Raw genomic sequence first — 17949 nt, 5'->3', positions numbered from 1 at the left:
GGGAGCGGGGGTCAGCGGGGCAGGGGGTCAGAGGGGCAAGGGAGAGTAACAGGGGAAAATGGGACAACTATAATTGAACAATAAAAAAAGTTAAGGTATACAAGAATTGAATTAAATATTTTGTAAAAAACACTAAAAATTCAAAAGGTGCACACAGACAACTTAACGAATTATTACAGCGTGAGAACCAACACAGTTCCACTCACGTCCCGGAATACAGCACTGCCACCACCTTGGACCCCCGGGGCTCCCCGAGAAACCCCCACTCAGTCTTACCTCGTCCAACCCTCTGACCCTCTCCTATGCCTTATTTTGTTTCCTGAACGCAATGTCACATTTGTAAAATGTATCCATTACATGAAACTGTAAATTGGTGATTTGTTTTATTCTAAATGCTACGTATGTGAATGTAGCGACTCTTACTGTTAAGGGTCCTCTGAGTCGTCTCCAAGGTGGGGCTGACGTGAGCGGTGAGGCCGGGTGCAGCCCTGAGGCCGCCGTATCCTGGGGTGCGGTGCGTGCCCTCCCACTGGGTACGTGGCAGTATTGGGGTGGCAGAGCCCCTGGAGGTATGCCTCAGTAGCTTCAGCAGATGGTGCCATTTTTCTAAAGCATCATACGAAGTCGTCCTTTTCTCCGCAGCCTCTGAGCAGTGGGTCGTCACTCCAGTGCTCCTCGGCTCTCAGCATTAACTCCTTTATTCATTGGACAGCTGGTGGAGTGTGGGATGTTATCTCCTGGTATTTCTCCGATTGCTGATGGGATTGACCGCTTTCTCGGGGTTTATTTAATATTTACATTTCCCATTTTGTGAAGTGCCCCCTTTTCTGTCTATTGTTTCATTATCGGATTATAAATTCAATGATATTATCTGAATAAGAGAGGTTGCTCTCAATGGCGTCTTTCAAAGTGTGTAAGCTCGTACTTGGACGAAGGCAGGCATATCAGTCTCTTCCTTTCTGGAGAGAGGGCAGGTGTCGTGTGCTGTGACTTCTTCCCCTTCCTGAGGTCACAAGGATATTGTCTGGATGTTGCACTGAGACAGAGTGGCTAAGTCATGGTCAAATCTGAGTGTGGTGGGTCCCAGAGACTAACCTGTCACTGCCCACAAGACGCTGGCACCATCTGAACGAACGCACAGCCCAAAACCAAGAAAACAAAAAAACGTCCACCAAAAAAAATGTGTGCACTGGAAATAGGGAGCAGTCATTAGCGGTCGTTATGAGAGTGTTACACAACAGTGAGTGTCAATTAATTGTGTGTCCTTTTATATTAATGAGTTAGACCCAGCCCCGGATGAACAGGGAGGAATGAACAAGGACTTGGGAGCAGCAGTCTGCTTAGCCGAATGGAAGGCGTTCCGCAGCCTCGGACACTGGGTGATCAGTGAGTGATCTTTGCCCGTGAACTAAACGGCACCCCTCAACAAGTTCATCCCCCTCACATGGATGAGCAGTTAGCCTCCGAAAACAGACTCGTCACCTCCACGATCTCGTCTGCTGCTATTATCTCAAAGATTCGTCACTGTCCTTTTCCTTCCATTTCTGGATCGGGCTGGGGAATTAGAGGACTGTGAAAGCACGGAGAGTTTTTCTCTGCCAGTCTTCTGGACATGAATGTGCGTGTGGTGGACCCGCTTCCCGGAGAATACAGAGGACAGTTCCGGAACGTTCCGAGGGCTGGAAGGGCATGTCACGTTCTCAGTTCAGGCGACACCCGTACAGCATCGTGTTCTGCTGGGATTTCGGGTGGCAGAAAAAAACAAACAAAACCTATTTGTAATTCGTATATTAAAAGCAGTAAGTCAAATTTAGTTGCATGGATTTTAAGTTTCTTGCACCCTGTATTTTAAGTATCTATACGTCATGGCCTGTTTCAGGTTTAAAGTGGCCTCCTCTCCATGTCAAACACACACACACACACACATGCTAACTTGTTTATTCTTCAGTGAACAGATGGTAGAATTCATCAGCCCAGTTTTAAATACATAGAGACTGAGGTCTTGGGCAGTCAATCTTGCTTGTATTTGCACAGCCGATAAGCGGTAGAAACGGATTTTCACCCGCATCGATCTATAGTCTGTTCTCATAAACGCTCTGCTGGGACCAAGGATAGAGAGGTAGCAGATGAACCAAACTCGCAAAGTGAACGTTGATTTGATGCTTAGAGAATGCATTACAGGGGATGAATTTGAAGAAAAATGGCAAAATGAGAGCGAGTGTTAATACAGCCATTTCAACAAATGAGAAATGGGTTCCATACCTTTAATAAGTTGGACTAGCCACAGACCAACTTAAAACCAAGGCAAGTAAGCCCTGAAGTAATTCATATCTCGGCATAGGCACTAATCTTGGTCAACTCCGTGATGGTAGTAGGAGTGTGTATATAATAGCATTTTATGAGTCATTTTGGACTTGATCTTTATAGTAAAACCAGCAACTTAGTAATCACACTCCCCAATTTATAGCTTGGCAAATTGAAGCAGAAGAAACTAAGCTGACTTGTGAAGGTCATGCAGTCACTACATGGTCAGGCCGGAGTTTAAAACCAGGTCCACTTGGTGTTGTTTTCAGTGTTGTTCTTCCCTCTGCACAACCCTGCATCTTTGTCGAGGTGTTGAAACGCTTCACGGTTACTTCTGGGACTCTCAGGAAAGGGTGTCTCAGTGACCCTTGGACGCGAAGCTGGACAGGAAGGTGCCTTCTTTAGGCTACGCTTTGGCTCCGAGATGCTGCATTTGAATTTCTTATTAGTCTCAGATGGATTCATTTGTTAGTTTCAGATAGACAGGAAGAGGTGATTAGGCCAGTCAAGAAGCCAGCGCTGTGCCTTTCCAATGTTCAGAATGACTACACAAAGAATCCCTCCCTAATGCATCTATTTATTTTGTTTCAAATTATTATAATTCTATAAATGTTTATCCATTTCCACTGGCTTTGCAATCCAATTTGGGCTTCCCATGAAAAGCAGATTTTCAAAGTCCTTTCAAAATAAAAACTCAACTTCTTTGTCTTTTCTGTGAGATGTTTGAATCTTTTCTGGACTAGATGAAACAGCCTTCGTTTCTGGGGATGGGTCCCTGGTCATTGTATTTCTGAAGAAAAATCCTTCCTGACCTTGAAAAATAGGGAAAGAAACAAGCTGGTGTGTTTGAAATGATTTGCAATCCAGCTTTGGAATATAATTAAAATTCTCCCTGACAGATACCCAGGGCTACTATGGAAGAAAAGAAGGAAATGGGGATTTTTAAGGAGGCCCCATCTGGGGGAGTTTGGGAGACTGGGAGGAGGGAATGGAGAGGAAGGTGGAGGCCTGGAGTCTCCAAGCTGGATCTGCGCCCGCAGGTGTGAGTGTCAGCTGGTAGGTGCTTTGTGGTGGATTGGCCAACGGGCCTCAGGTGCTTAGGGCTGGGATGGATTAGAGCCTCATCTTTAAGGAGATGAGAGCTTCACATTCACCTGAGCCCAGGTCCTTGCTAGCTGACGTCACTTTGCAGCGATAGAGAAATTGATGCTGCTGCTAATGCAAGTGTCCTTACCAACCACCGACCTGTCACTTCAGGAGTGGCAGTGAGGTCTGAATGATGCCCCCCTTAGACCCCTCTGCACACTTTCTGACAATGCCTTTGTGCCTCTTGGCCCCTCCCAATGTCAAAGATATTTGTTGGAATAAAAGGAGACCTCTGCACCCCTGTCAGAGAGGGGAAGGAACGACTCTTTCACTACATGTGGCACTGCTGTGGACATACGTGAGCCCCGGGGGGGGGGGCAGTGCAGTCAGGTCACCGGATCCACAGTGAGCACGCTGCAGCTGCCACCGCCCGCACATGTAAGGATGGGACAGGGATGACTGGAAAAGTATTTCCCGCAAAAGTACTGTGTGCCAGGCTCTGCTCGAGTATCTTTTATGTTTTTAATTTCCTCTCCTTTTTTAAATTCTCAAGATTACACAGTGAGGTAGATAGTTTCATCTCTACTTTAAAAAAATAGAATGAGTTGAAGCTTCTAAAGGTTACATAAGTGGTTTATGATCACTTGCATAGCAAGGCAAAAACCAGGATCAAACTCTTTGTTGCTCTAACATCAAAGCCCTTCTCCTCTTTTATGATGCAACATGTTTGTGTGTGTGTGTGTGTGTGTGTGTGTGTGTGTGTGTGTGCGAGCAGGCGCTAATTCTCTGAGCGGCTTTCAGCAAATCGTTTAACTGCTTTGGACTTCAAACCACACAGCTGGGGACATAGGAAAAATGACTGTCCATCACCGTTTCCTGCAGGCTTGCATTCCTACCTGGAGGCCAGGAGTGGAACACCTTTGCAAATGCGCTCCCCACGAATAACACACACCATCCTGCTTTGCCACAATCAAGTAAGTGTCTGGGAGCTGTTTAACCTCTCCTCCTCCTGCTCTGCTGTCTGCGTTTCTTAGAGCTTCTGGGAGGAGAGGGGAGTGTGGCAGGGTTTTTAACATGAGAGCAGCCCTCCCTTAAATTTGCTCCTTGGATTAGAAGGGACTTGCTCTTGTCCTTGGTAGATAATGGGGCCATGGTAGTTTGACCTCATTACCCAGAAACAGACAAGTTCTAAATACATTTGGGTGACGCCTGGTCGCTTCCTCCATTCTGAGTTGGCTTAAGGGTCACGGCTGATGTGGAAACAACAACAGGCGGGAGCTTCTCAGAGTGTTTCTCACCGTGAATCGCACCAGCTCTCTCTCTCACCGCTGAGCTGTCTACTCGGATTGATACAGAGGCTTTATGAGTGGGGGAAAAAGTAACCAAAGATAAATCCCGCAGCATTGCTAATGAGGCAGGAGAGGATGGAAGACCCACAAACCTGAATGCCCTTCCAGAATCCTTCATCTGATTCGGCTCCTGGAAATGAAGGCCGCAAGGGGGTCAAGGCGAAATAATAGCCGGCGCTTTGTAACAGTGCTGCTGAGGTTTGACCAGTAAGGAGGGAAGAGAGATGCGGGATGAGCAAACCTCCTTCACGGTCCCTAACCGGTCTCCCGCGGTACAACACGGGGCGTTTTCAGCTGTCACACTGAGACGGTGGACATGGTGGCCCTGTGAAAGGAGGGCGGTGGCACCGTCAGCACAGGGGAGACGTCCCTGGAGCATGCGATTTGTGTGCCATTGTTACAGCCTCATCTGGCACCATCTGGCCTCCCTCCTCCCAGGTGAAAAGGTCAGACCAAAACAAAACAAAACAAAAGTCAAATCAGGGCCTTGGCTTGTGATGGATCCAGATGAGAAACAGAGAGAGAGAGAAGCAGGAATATAAATGTCTCCATTCTGGGTGCCTACACACATCTTCAAAAGTACCCTTGTTTTTAGTTTTCTTTTCAGGAATAGATTGCACTTATGGCAACATTTATGTTGATTTTGCAAAAATGTATAGTGTAATATGTAAGATTTACAAAGATCAGATGTTTGGGGGAAAATGCTGCCATCGTGACTTTATAAAATACAAAATATAACTTAAACGTTCCTGTTGACATTAAAATAAAAGATAGAGTGAACATTCGTGTTTTTATTTTTTATTATTCAGCCTTTATTTTTTCCAGGCTTAAATAGCTTGTTATTATTAAAATTATTGGGGCAACAATGGTTAATAAAAGTATGTAGGTTTCTAGTGTATGATTCTATGATCATCTGTCTATTGCATTGTCTCAATCACCCAAGGTCAAGTCTCCTTCCATCACCATGGCCACTGCCTCCCTGAGCCCTCCTTTCCCCTCGGGTAGCCACCACACTGCTGTCTGTGTCGGAGTTTGTGTCAGCCGCGTTTGTCATTTGTTGTTTTCAGAGTTCAGTCCCACACGAGGTCATGTAATTTAACAGCTACATCACTCGCTGACCTTGTACTTGTGTTTACATGGTTTCCCTGTGCTTCCTGTGAGTCTTTTCTCGTGGGTCTGCCTGTGGCACAGTGGGGACTAGAATGGCAACTAATGCACTGCCGAAGAATGGAACAGAGGAATAATTAGGGTCAAGTCTTAGCACATCACTTACGAACTGTGAGATGGAAAGTCTCTAATAGGTGGGTGTGGGACAGATAGAATGGGGTTTTTCTCCCTGTGACTGGACACTTGTGGAATCCAGGAGCACATCTGAGTCGCGTTTGTGGGGAGAAGGGACGAAATGAAGCCTTACGTCTGGGGTGCAGAAGTGAGTTCATGGACTAGGGTGTCTGGGACAGGTGGGCAGTAGGGGACAGAGCTAACAGCTTGAGGCGTGGACCATGATTAGTCGAAGTACAGTATGAAGGGTCTGGTCCACTTTGGAGCCTGCAGTTTCTCCCTGAAGTGACCTGCCCCCCAGACTAGGCTACTGTGCGTCCAGGCGGCGGGACTCAGCCAGGGCTTGTGGAGAAGCTGGAGAAGATGTGAAGGGCGTGTGACAAATGGTCTGGGGAGGTCCCTTCCTGAGCACCGCTGGGCACAGTGAAAGCAGAGACTGTATAGAGTACTCATTGCAAGGAGTCAGTTTAGGGAAATAGAGCCCGGCTTAGAGCAAAGAGCTTCAGAAAGGGTGGTACCCAGGTAGAGGGAGAGAGCTGCCCAAGGTGCCCACGTGGGGAGGGAAATGGTAAGAGCACTGGGCGTGTCAGATCCTGGGCGCTGGACCGCTGTCCACGTTCCTTCCCACTGTTCAAAGGCAAAGAGGTGACGTACAGCCTGAACTACGATTAGGAGACAACATGGCTCCCTGAACCGCAGTTTTCTGTTGCAGAAAATGCTGAAACATACATACTTTCCAGCCTGAATCATAAGAATCAAACACACTAAGGGGTATGTACAAGTAACTGCACTAATAATTTCTTTAAATGGTTAATATTGAGTATTCTATTGTGTGTCAAGCTGTGTGTTTTACACATTTATCTCATTCATTTCTCCCAAGCATAGTGTTAGTGTACTCTTGCTGTAGCCCTATGGGACAGAAACGCTATCCCCAGGAAAGTTAGCTCAGAGAGAACCCGGGCGATTTGCGGCCTCTCACACAGCTAGCGAGTAGTAGAGCTGATATTTGAATCAAGAAACTCATGCCAAAGCTCAAGGTTATGGCAACTAAGCTGTGTGTCCACCCAAGCCCTAGCCCGTGGGACAGTCTGGCAGGAGCTCTGCAGGGAGGGCCGTTGGCCTGTCAGTGCCTGCTGACACTCAAGGTTAACGAAATACCTCTCCCGGCCTCTCCCTCCTGGGTCCTTCCTGTCGCACCTCCTGCCCTTCCCCCTCTTCCTTAGGAGTCGAAGGGGTGTCATCTCTAACGTGCGTGCGTGTCAGCGGCAGAGGCCTCATCGTGTGGCACTGTCTCAGCACTGCTCACTGAGGCACGTGGAATGAGCTGGTAGGCCTGTGTCCCTCTCCCGTCACCGCCTGCCCGTGACAGGTAGTGAGTAGCTGGAGCAGCTCGTGCTGGAAATGACTCGAGTCTGCTTCACCAGCCCCTTCGGCTGGTAAAGAGTCCAAAACTCTGGAGATGACCCTTAGACTATATTACAGACTGAGAGTACGTGGACCTGTCATTTATTGGGCTGTTTCTACCAGGGCCCACCCAAAATGTCCAAGACAAAAAATGGATACAGACTTTAAAACACGGATGTCAAAGGCAACCCGACCTTTGTGCTTGTCCCCTGCTGTGGCTGCTTGTAGTCGGAGGGGACGAAGCACAGAGCTGCCCTCTGCCTGCCGTGGCCCACAGCCTGAGAGCAGCAACTGTGTGGCGTTAACTTTGTGGTCTCGACACAGAGACAAACACCCAGAGCTGACACATGAGAGTCCCCCACACACACACACACACACTCACAGCCTAATGCGTGACTGCAGGTGACACTCACACCTACAGTCCACCTCAAAGGCCGCGTGTTGCTCTTCAGCAGAGGACTCCACTCTGCCCTCGTTATTCTTCTGCCCCTTACACTTTGCCCGCTGATCCTTGGCGGCTTCCTCGTACTGACACGCCGGTTTTAATTTCGTGTTTGTTTTCACTTGCCGTGGGCTGCGTGTGCTCGCTCGTGTACTTGTGGGACACACGTGGTCTGTTCAGCACCCAGTGCCTGGCGGGCATGACGCTGGACACTGAGAGAAAGAGTGTCAGCGAGTCAGACACTTCTCCGCTCCCAGAGGATGCGTCCGAGGGTCAGGAGGTAAGTCAGTCAGCGTACAAACATTTCAGAGCAGGGAAAAGGAAAAGGAAAGAGAGTTATCACCTTCGGGAAGCATCTTTTCACTCCACTCTTAATTTGTTCAGCTACTGTTCAGCACTGACTGCTCACCATAAATAAAAATCAGCTACATATTCCATCACCAACAGGATTCATTTGGAAGAAAGAAAGGATTGCGATCTGGCCTGTGTGGATAAGATGAGCCGCAGCCGCGTGCACAGACTGCCGGGACACAGTCGGGGAGTGTTTTGTAGAGCGGAGGGCAAGTGTGGGCCTAGGTCTGCAGAGGCCCTCCCACGGGGCTCTCGGAGGACACGGGGTGTGGTAGCTCCTCCCCGAGGTCCTCCCCGTTCCTGTCTCGGTTCAGGTCTCTCATAAATTTTAAGGTTATCTGCCAGAAAGTGTCCCAGGCACTAGGAATAGAAGGGTGAGAAAATGTCAAGTCCGGCAAGGCAGACTCACAGCAGTTGAGGTCGTGGAGGGACAGTGGGACGCAGGTGTGTCCTGTGTGAAGAGAGCGGATCCTGTCAAGGACGTAGGTGTGCGTGCCGTGGGGGACTCGGAACACAGCGAGCTGGAGGGTGGTCCAGCGGACCGTGGAGACACCCCCGGGAGGGGCTCTGAGGCATCCTCGGGAGCTGACTCGTGACAGTGACGTGGGGAAAGTGAACAGGGGACACTCTTACACGATGTCGGTGTTGACCAAAACCATGCTAGGTCAGTGGATTTATGCAAAGGCAACACAAAAGGTGTTTTGCAATGTGAGTGAAGTCTTATATTTGCAAACCGGGAAATGTGACCAAAGGACTGTGTGTGTGTGGGGGGGGGGGCAGTTGGATATAAAGGGAAGAAAAAGGAAGCAAGGTCTCTAAGGAGCAGAAGACGAAAGTGTTCAAAACTCCAGTCGGTGAAGCGGTTCCTCTTCTGGAGACCAGACGAAAAGGAAGAATTGCATGTGGTGGCCGGGTTTGGGCCAAGGGCGAAGAAGCTGATGGAGGATAGGCAATTGGTATCCTTGGTCTCTGAAAAGGATTAGACGGGGGGCCTGAGTCCTGGAGACAGACTTCTGGGGGGGACACCTGCTCCACCTCACTCTTTTGGGACAAGGTTCAAGGTCTCTGGGTCTCACGGTCCCTCACCTCTAAAGTGGAAACACTGGGCTTCCAAGCGTGTGCGCATGTGACGAGGTGACGGGCACGTGTTACAGCTGCTAGGTGACATCGCAGGCACATCCTTCTACTATTTTATCGTTTCGTATTTATGTATTTGTTTATATGTACATGATTGCTGTAAAGCAAAGGATTTTTTGAGGAGGTCGGGATGCCCCTTAACTCTGTGTTCGCCCTGCACTCTGAACCCGAAGCGAGGCATCTGTGCCCCCGCACAAGTGACCTCCCCGGGGCACAGGCGGGAGCTGGTGCTCAGCTCTGCCCCCAGAGGCCGCTGCCCCTGAAAGTGGAGCGAGCGGCGCCGTCGGCATTCCGAAGGTCCAGCGTCACTGAACGGACATGGATAACAGATTCTCAACGCCCTTCGGGTTTGATTTTTGGCAACTTGCTATTTCATGTGGTACAAATAATCATAAAATTAAACAGCATCCACTTAGGACTTTATAGCAATTGCTTGCATAGCCTATGCCAGGTTTCTCATAATAACTTCACATAGAATTAGTATGTAATCTTCAGGCATAAATAACACTCTAATTGGTCCATAACCTGCAATTATAATATACTTACAGGCAAAGTATGTATATGTATGAGTGTATGAATGAGTGAACTGAGGCAGTCTGAAAAAAACATAGCCTTTTTATTTAAAAAAATGAAAGAGATCATGTGGATTTCATGTGTAATTATTTTCAGTGCTTTAAAGAATAAATGAAATTAGATAAAACCTGCTCATTGAATGTCCATATTCTTATGTTCAACACAGCAATAACGATACTTGCAAAATGCCATTAACAAATATGTGTATTACTCGTCACGACGGAACAAATATAACATAAGCCCCAGATATGCTAATAAGACATGGCCTCTGGGTGAATAACATCCATAATCTATTTAGAAGATAGAAATGACATCGTTATATAATTTAAGTATTATTGTAAAGCCTTTTTCCCAGACAAAGAAATATTTAGAGGCTAGTAAGTCAATTAACCAAATATTGAGCTTGAATTTTATTCCCAACTTTCAGATTAAAATAGTATATTCTTGCGACAACACCATTGAAAACACGAATCAAAATATTTGTAAAGAAAAGGATTAGTAAACAGTTGTCCATGTAACCAAGAAGTTAACCTTCTCAGTCTGGAGCCAAATAGTCAAGGTGAGGGAGGGGTTTGTAGCTTTAACAAAAGGGAGGGGAGGGAGGGAGTGCGGACAGAATAGAAAGCTAGCTGGTCTTTCAGGTGCTTACCACAAACATTAATGAAGGAAGTAGAGAAAAAAGTTTTTCTCATTTTATTAAAAAGCCAACCTTCTGTCAATTAACTAACGCTGAAATATCGAAGTTTACAGATAAAAAGGGTTAAGTGAGAATTCCAGCTCAGTTCCCTGGAAGAGCCAGTGAATGACATCAGAAGAGAAGAATGTGATTAAAGTAGAGACAATATTAGGTCAATTCTAGTCTGTGTCTAATTCTCAGTAGGATTTTGTCAGAAAGACATTTCTATTCCAAAGCCAACATGCGTTCAATCCAAAGGATGATTCTAAGGGTTGATACATTTTCTCCAATTTCTTAGTGATGCGCTTTTTACATGCTTGGGACTGTAATTAGATGGAATCATTTATTTGTTTGCAATTTTGTGGTTGTCATGATCACTCGTGACCTTATAATATGAATCTTGTTTATTAAGAAGCTTAAATTTCAGCAATAGTTTTAGCTCTACAAGTCATGAACATAGGCAATGAATAATGCATTTTAATAAAATCCACATCAATAAAGTTTAGTACCAAAGACACCTGGTGTTCTTTGCATAGTATCATTTGAATGTGTCAAACCTAAGTAAAAATAGATGTTTTCCTTTTCGGGAATGATTGAAATATGCCACAATATGGGTAAAGTTAATTTATGCAATCATTCAGTGAATAAGACATTTGGGGTTCCTTCTCATGCTTAGAAGTGGAAGCTAACAGTGACACTGAACTTCTATCCTGACCACTGACAGGAGCTCCACATTTAGGACGTAACTGCAGCTGACAAACAGCCGTGGCTTCAGGGATACTGGCCAGGGTACACAGTGAGGGGATTTAAAGAATGTAGAATGTTGACGTTCAGGCACCATTTAGGAGAATTTCTAAGAAGAATGAGAAGACTCAGATCAAAGAAGATGGAGGCGGAACCAAAATCAAGAAATCAGCAAGGGCTGGGGTCACCTGGGAGCCCTTGTCTATAGACATTCAGGGTGGACTCATGACCACTGTGAGACCCGCGACAGAGGAAGTGGAAAGAGCAACGGGGGGTAGATGGGACCTGGCGAGAAGCCTGGCTCAGAAAAGTGGTTCCATCGGAACCGGGGAGGGCTGTGAATGGGACGCTAGCAGGCAGACTCACAGGTGCCAGACAGTGTTTGCTAGCAAGCGACACTCCGTCTGTCCAGCTCAGACCGGAGCCTCACGGGACTGGAAGGATCCTTTGTCCTAGAAACAAACTAGGACTTGTTTCTCTTTTGGAATGGAAGCACTCCAGTGATGCCTCGCTCTCTGTTCCTATTCTGCTTTCTTCAGTGGGGACTTGATTCCCAGGAAAACTCGCCCTGGGAAACACGATGGCGCCATGAGTTACAGGAGCGGGTTTTACCGGCTCGGGTGTAGCAGAGGAGCCAAAGGACCTAGTTCCCAAGGGTCCCAGCCAAATTTCTGGGCAAGATTGCCTCCTCTTGAATTTGGTTCCCAGATCTTAGCCCACCACTCGTGTTAGGAGGACGCAGGAGTCAGTGGTGGTGGTCCCTAAATAAACCACGGGGACCTGGCATGGAGGGACTGTGATTCCTCAAGGCAGACAAGGGGCTGTGACCAAAAGTGGGAGGAAGGGGTCCTGAGCAGGCAAGTGCATCCTCTAACGGGGATCATTGAACTACAGCATCTTTTATGTGTGCATACACACATGCATGTGCACACATGTTCATGCACATGCACCCGTGTACACACAATTCTTAGAATGTGAATGTAATGATGAAGTCTCTGTATGCGCTTAAGAAAAACAGTAGGACCAGGGTAGGCAAGGGGTAAAGGACTAATTCAGACAAGAGAAAATACAAATGCTCAGTTGGCTGTGGAGAAAATGTGCTCAAAGGAATGAAAATTAAAACAGTAATGAGGTACCATGTTTCAGCTTTGTCTAGCAATCGTTCTATGAAATGAATAGCTGGTGTGAGTGTAAATTACTGCTAGTTAACTTTGGAGCATTTTATTCTTAAGCCTATCTCAATAGATTTAATAAGCACAATTTATATACATTGATTTAGTAGGATTGATTTTTGTAAGCTAACCTAAGGAAATAATATGAAAGAAGGAAAAATAACCCAATAAATGAAAATTATTTCAGGGTTCCATATAATGCTAAACAGTGAAGAGCATGTGAAATTTAACATCAGGAAGAAATGGTTTATTTTATAGTACCAAATTATCCAGTTATCTTGGGCAGGCTATTCGATCTCTGAAACCTTATTTCCTGATTGGTATAACAAGAAAAATGTTACCTGTTTAATATTTTTTGAGTAAGAATGAATTGATAGCATGTATAAAACCCCGAGGGCAGTGCATCCAGTTGGCTGAGAAACTGTACCTTTTATTATAACTAGAATCATAGTTAAAATTAAGTTTATATAGTACCAAAAAGGAATTCCATTATACAATGTTAAATAAAAATAAATCTGTAGAATAAAAACGGAGAATGAAAAATTTAGGAATTTCCTATTATCACTGTTGTATTTGGGTAGCAACTTATGATTAGCTTTTTATACAGCCGCTCTGCAAACCTCCTGTGGCACTGTGTATCACAGAGTGCGTGTGACACTTAGAATAACTAATGCGTGTTTACAGAATGAAGAGTGTCATACCAAAATCAGTACTGACGGCAGTGATTATTTCAATGGAGTGGGAAAGATGGGACCTGCAGGACTAGATTAGCAAACCAAGGTAAAACACAAAAGTGTTTGATGCATGAAGTGAGCAGTGAAGAGTTGGGCTTCCTCCTCCCACCCCTCGGTGGAGGAGAAGGCACCTGTTTTGTCAAAGACCGTCTGAAGGCCGATTGCTAAGTCTAAACAATAACCAAAGGAGACCTTGCTGGGTTAGAAATCTAAGTACGCTGGGGACCAAATGAAGCCAGTGTGTGAGCAAATTTAGAATGGATAGAAGAGGAAGAAGGGGGGATTTGCCTGCAGTGGTACGAGCTGCCGCTGGCTTTGTTTGAAGCACCTGTGGCCGTTGGAAACGCAGGTCACTAAGGGGTGGATCAGAGAGTGAGCCCTGAGCAGCAGAGGCGCCGGGAAGAACCTGCCTTCAGGAGACCTGGATTCTGGCCGGGACCGTGAGTGGTTAGCGACATGGCCACAGGTGGGAATTTGACATCTCTCAACTTGAGTGCTGTCCGACAGAAAGCGTGCACACATGTCTGTCTTCCTTGTATGATTGCCGTGAGGAACGGAGGCGATGCGTGTGGGGTGCCTAGCGGACACGTGTGGTCTTCCCAGAGAGGTGTTCTGCAGAATAAAACATAATCCATGTAACTGGAGGTAAATTCTAGATCACCTGAGTCCTTAACTTCCTTTTCCATATGTATATTTTCAAACTCCGTGAAAGGAATCCACAGTTTCCTCAACATTTCTTAAAACCCTCTTTTCTCCTTTAGTACCCACCGCTCTCACCTCTCAGCCCGGAACCTGTGCTCACCTTTGCCTCCTGGCACTCTGCCTTTCCTCCCGACGCTCCGTCGCAGGAGGCCCAGAGTCGGTCCCAACCAGCAGGACGGTCCTTAGAATGTGGTTTCGGGGAAAGGACAGACGACGACATTTACAGACAGGTGTGTGTGTGTGAGGTAAATGTGCCCATACTTGGTGTACGCTGGGGACTCGATAAACAGTGCATTTTTCTTCTACTTCTTTTGAGTGTTTCCTTGACTTCTGGCAAGTCCACTGATCTCTCTTATTTCTAGATTTTGAGTCTATCTTGCAACTGACCCTGGTTTGCTGTTATCAATGCAAATAGCTCAATAGCCATAATACTGGTAATAGTGATAATTTTAGGGAACACGCACCATGAACTAGACATGGCATGAATTAATCATTGCTTATAGATAAGTCTTGGAGGCAGAAGGAAGCCCACCCAAGGCATGCTTTTCATGAGAGGCAAGTAATCATTGGAGCCCACACGCCGAGAAAGAGGGAAGCATCGCTGCTGGACAGATAAAGGAAAGGAGGAAAGCACGTGAGTTAAAAAGGAATGGAAGGAGAGGAAGAAATGAGACGTGAGGAAAAGAAACGAGATGCATTTAAACTTTCTGACTGAGACCCCAGGCTTCCCACCAGATGGTTCCTAAGAATAAAAGGCCTAAAACGACACAGGAAGGGTTTTCCATAAGGCAGAGTTGGGTCTCCTAAAAATTCTCAGCTCAGTAGGTGCAAATTAAAAGTAAAAATAGGCATTTGTCATAAGATCCCCTGTGCAATCTTGCACATTTCAACTTCAGAGGAAAACTGGATGACTTGGAGAGCAACTGTTGAAAAGGGAGGGGCCTGATCGGATGCAGCCATCATTAGGACCGGGGGATTTGCTGCTCCGAGTCGACACCTTCTCTCTGCCNATAAGGCAGAGTTGGGTCTCCTAAAAATTCTCAGCTCAGTAGGTGCAAATTAAAAGTAAAAATAGGCATTTGTCATAAGATCCCCTGTGCAATCTTGCACATTTCAACTTCAGAGGAAAACTGGATGACTTGGAGAGCAACTGTTGAAAAGGGAGGGGCCTGATCAGATGCAGCCATCGTTAGGACCGGGGGATTTGCTGCTCCGAGTCGACACCTTCTCTCTGCCTGTAGAAACATCGTTTGTAGCTCTCCTCACACACCTGCTCTGTTCCCGGACCGCGTGCCTTACAGGGTGAGGATTGCCCCTGGGTGTCTGCCAAACCTAAGCCAGGGCCCAGCTCCCAAGTGACGCTCACTGTGTTTCCCAGTCAGCTTCAGGCCTCTGCCCCTTGCTTGCGAGGTGACCTGGAAGAGGCTACCTAACAGCTGTTTGTCTCGGCCCCCCATCTGAGTTCAAACGGCAACAGTGGTAACACCTGGCTTGGAGGGTTGCCGCCAACAATGTTTGGAGTAATATGTAAAAATGCACAGCACCGTGCATAGCTCTGTGTCAAAAAACAGACTCAAGGCTAGGGTTTGATGGTCATGCAGAGTTGTGTGAGACATTTTCCCTGACGTCCAAGGAGTTACAGTCTAGCAGGAGGAGAAGACGCATTTGAAACAAGCTGGTGTGATGGAGTGAGCTTCACAGTCAAACACGGGCTCCAAGCCTGCTTTTTCCACTTACTGTGTGATCTTAGAGTGTTACCTAAAATCTCTGCACCTCATAGTCAAGGAATGGAGCCCATGATACTTGCTCGGAGGTGTTATAAAAGTTAGATATATTGTGGGCTATGAACTTTTCAACACGTGTGGTATATTGTAGATACTTAAAATAGTCTGCCTTATCATCATTGGTTGAAACCACACAAACTCATGACAGCGATAATCCAAGAATATGGATACTCGTTATATGTGTAACAAATGTCACTGGGTGGCCGTAAATATATACGATGCCGTGGTAGCTCGGGAGAAGAGATGCACGTTGGCTGAGCATGAAACACTGAGATGGAATTCTGAGGAGCAATACGGGGAACGTTTCACGTGGAAGGAACAGCTGGAGCAAAACGAGGGGCTGAGGAATCTCAGCGTGAACTTTTAACAATAGTTTATTTTCTAACAGAGTGAACAACACAGAGTAACGGGGAAGATGAGGGTTTGAAAGCTACGGTGATGGTGTTTATTCCGCAGGTGGGCGGACCTCGCTGGGGTTTGGAGAGCAGGAACAAAGGCTACTTACTGCAGCTGCTTTGGGGGGATAAGTACACGTGGTCTAGAGATTTCAAATGCAGAGAAATATACTGGGGATAAGAAGAACAATTAGGATAAGGGGGCAAGTGTCCAGCTGGCAAGAAAATATTGATGATGGCTAACATCAGGGGTATTTATTGTGCCTAAAGTGTGCTCAGTGCCCTCAGTGTGGCATTTTCCACACCCTCACAATTATGTACCATGTAGCAAACGAGGGAACCAGGTTTGCCAAGGTTGAGTTAAGACTCTTCTTTATACACCAGTGAAATCACTTTGGGCCTAGGAGTCAAATAAGGCAGGTTTCACGTCAAAATCTGTATTGTCAGAGGTTTCCACACACTGGGTTTTATATATATATATTTAAAATTCTATTTGAAAAGACAAGCTAAAACAACAGTATAGCCATGGGGACAATTTCTGGGCTTTTAAAACAAGCCAACTATTTCATGTCTGGTCTTGCCTCCTTGTCTTGGAGAGTCAGCTCCAGAAAGTTAAACAAACACCGGTTTACTGCACATGCGTGTTTATTGAGTGGCAGACTGAGTGACCACTCATCTCGGCCAGCCCTGTCAGGCACAGGGGACACTGCAGTCAGCAGTCAGGGTCTCCCCAAGCCAGGAGCCCCCCACACCAGCACGGTGGGGGGAGAAGCGGAGTGCTGGGCTCGTTCTTGGAGAGCAACATGACAGATGTTCCCACGTCTGTCTTGTTCTCAACATGGTGCAGTGACCCCTCAGTGCCCCCCAGACTCAGTCCCACCTCAGGAAGGTGGCACCAGTTCTTACTATTTTTATGACTAAATTATAGAAGTACTTCACATTCACTTTATATATAAGCCCTCAGTTTGTGTCTTTCTACTCATTTTAAATAGTGGTTTTTGATGAACAAAAAGGTTTATTTTGGTGAAGGCAAATTTATGTATTTTAGTGATGAAATTTTAAACAATATTCTAAGATAGTGTTTCTACCCCAAACATATGAAGACATTCTTCAGTGTCTTCATCTATGATCTTTTGGGTTCTCGCTTTACCACTTCAGTTATGGTTCATTTTTAATTAATCTTTTTGTGTGGACTTTTTGTAACAGTTACAAATATTTACTCCAGATAAACGAAAACATGCACAAAAAAGCTTGTGCGGGAATATTCCGAGCAGCCGTGTTTAACGCAGCCAATAGCCAGTGGACCGATGAATGCCCAGCAATGCAGAGATGAGCGAGCGAAAGGGGCGTATTCACAGAGCGGAATGGTACCCACCGACGGGAAGGAATGAGCTACTGGAATAAGCAACCACGTGCATGAATGTGAAAAAGATGATGTTGAATGAAAGAAAATCAGGCACACAAAGAAACTGACGTACGATGCTGTTCACGTGAACGTCAAGTGCATGGGAAAGCACCCTGGGTGCTGGAGATCAGAACAGGTCTGTCTGGCGATGTGGCTTCATTGCCTAAAAAGGGTCATGTGGGAGCTTTCATGGGGCATCGTATTTGGGGCAGTGTTACAGAGGTGTGTCTAATTCTTGAAATCGACAAATAATATAAAATCTGTAGGTAAAGAAAAATGGAGTGGAAGGAGAGGAGTGATCGGCCACCATGTTTTTTCTGCGTCAACCTACCAGCTAAAGGAAGGACCCGCTACTTTCGAGGTGTCCTACTTCTGCTCCTCGGTTTCTCACCAGGGCTGCCCTTCGCCTT

This window comes from Sturnira hondurensis, unplaced genomic scaffold (genome assembly GCF_014824575.4).
Source record: "Sturnira hondurensis isolate 20B ecotype Veracruz unplaced genomic scaffold, ASM1482457v3 Scaffold0006413, whole genome shotgun sequence".
In the NCBI taxonomy this organism is placed as follows: domain Eukaryota; kingdom Metazoa; phylum Chordata; class Mammalia; order Chiroptera; family Phyllostomidae; genus Sturnira; species Sturnira hondurensis.
The sequence above is the reverse complement of the archived record's forward strand: the minus strand, read 5'-3'. Positions refer to the sequence as shown.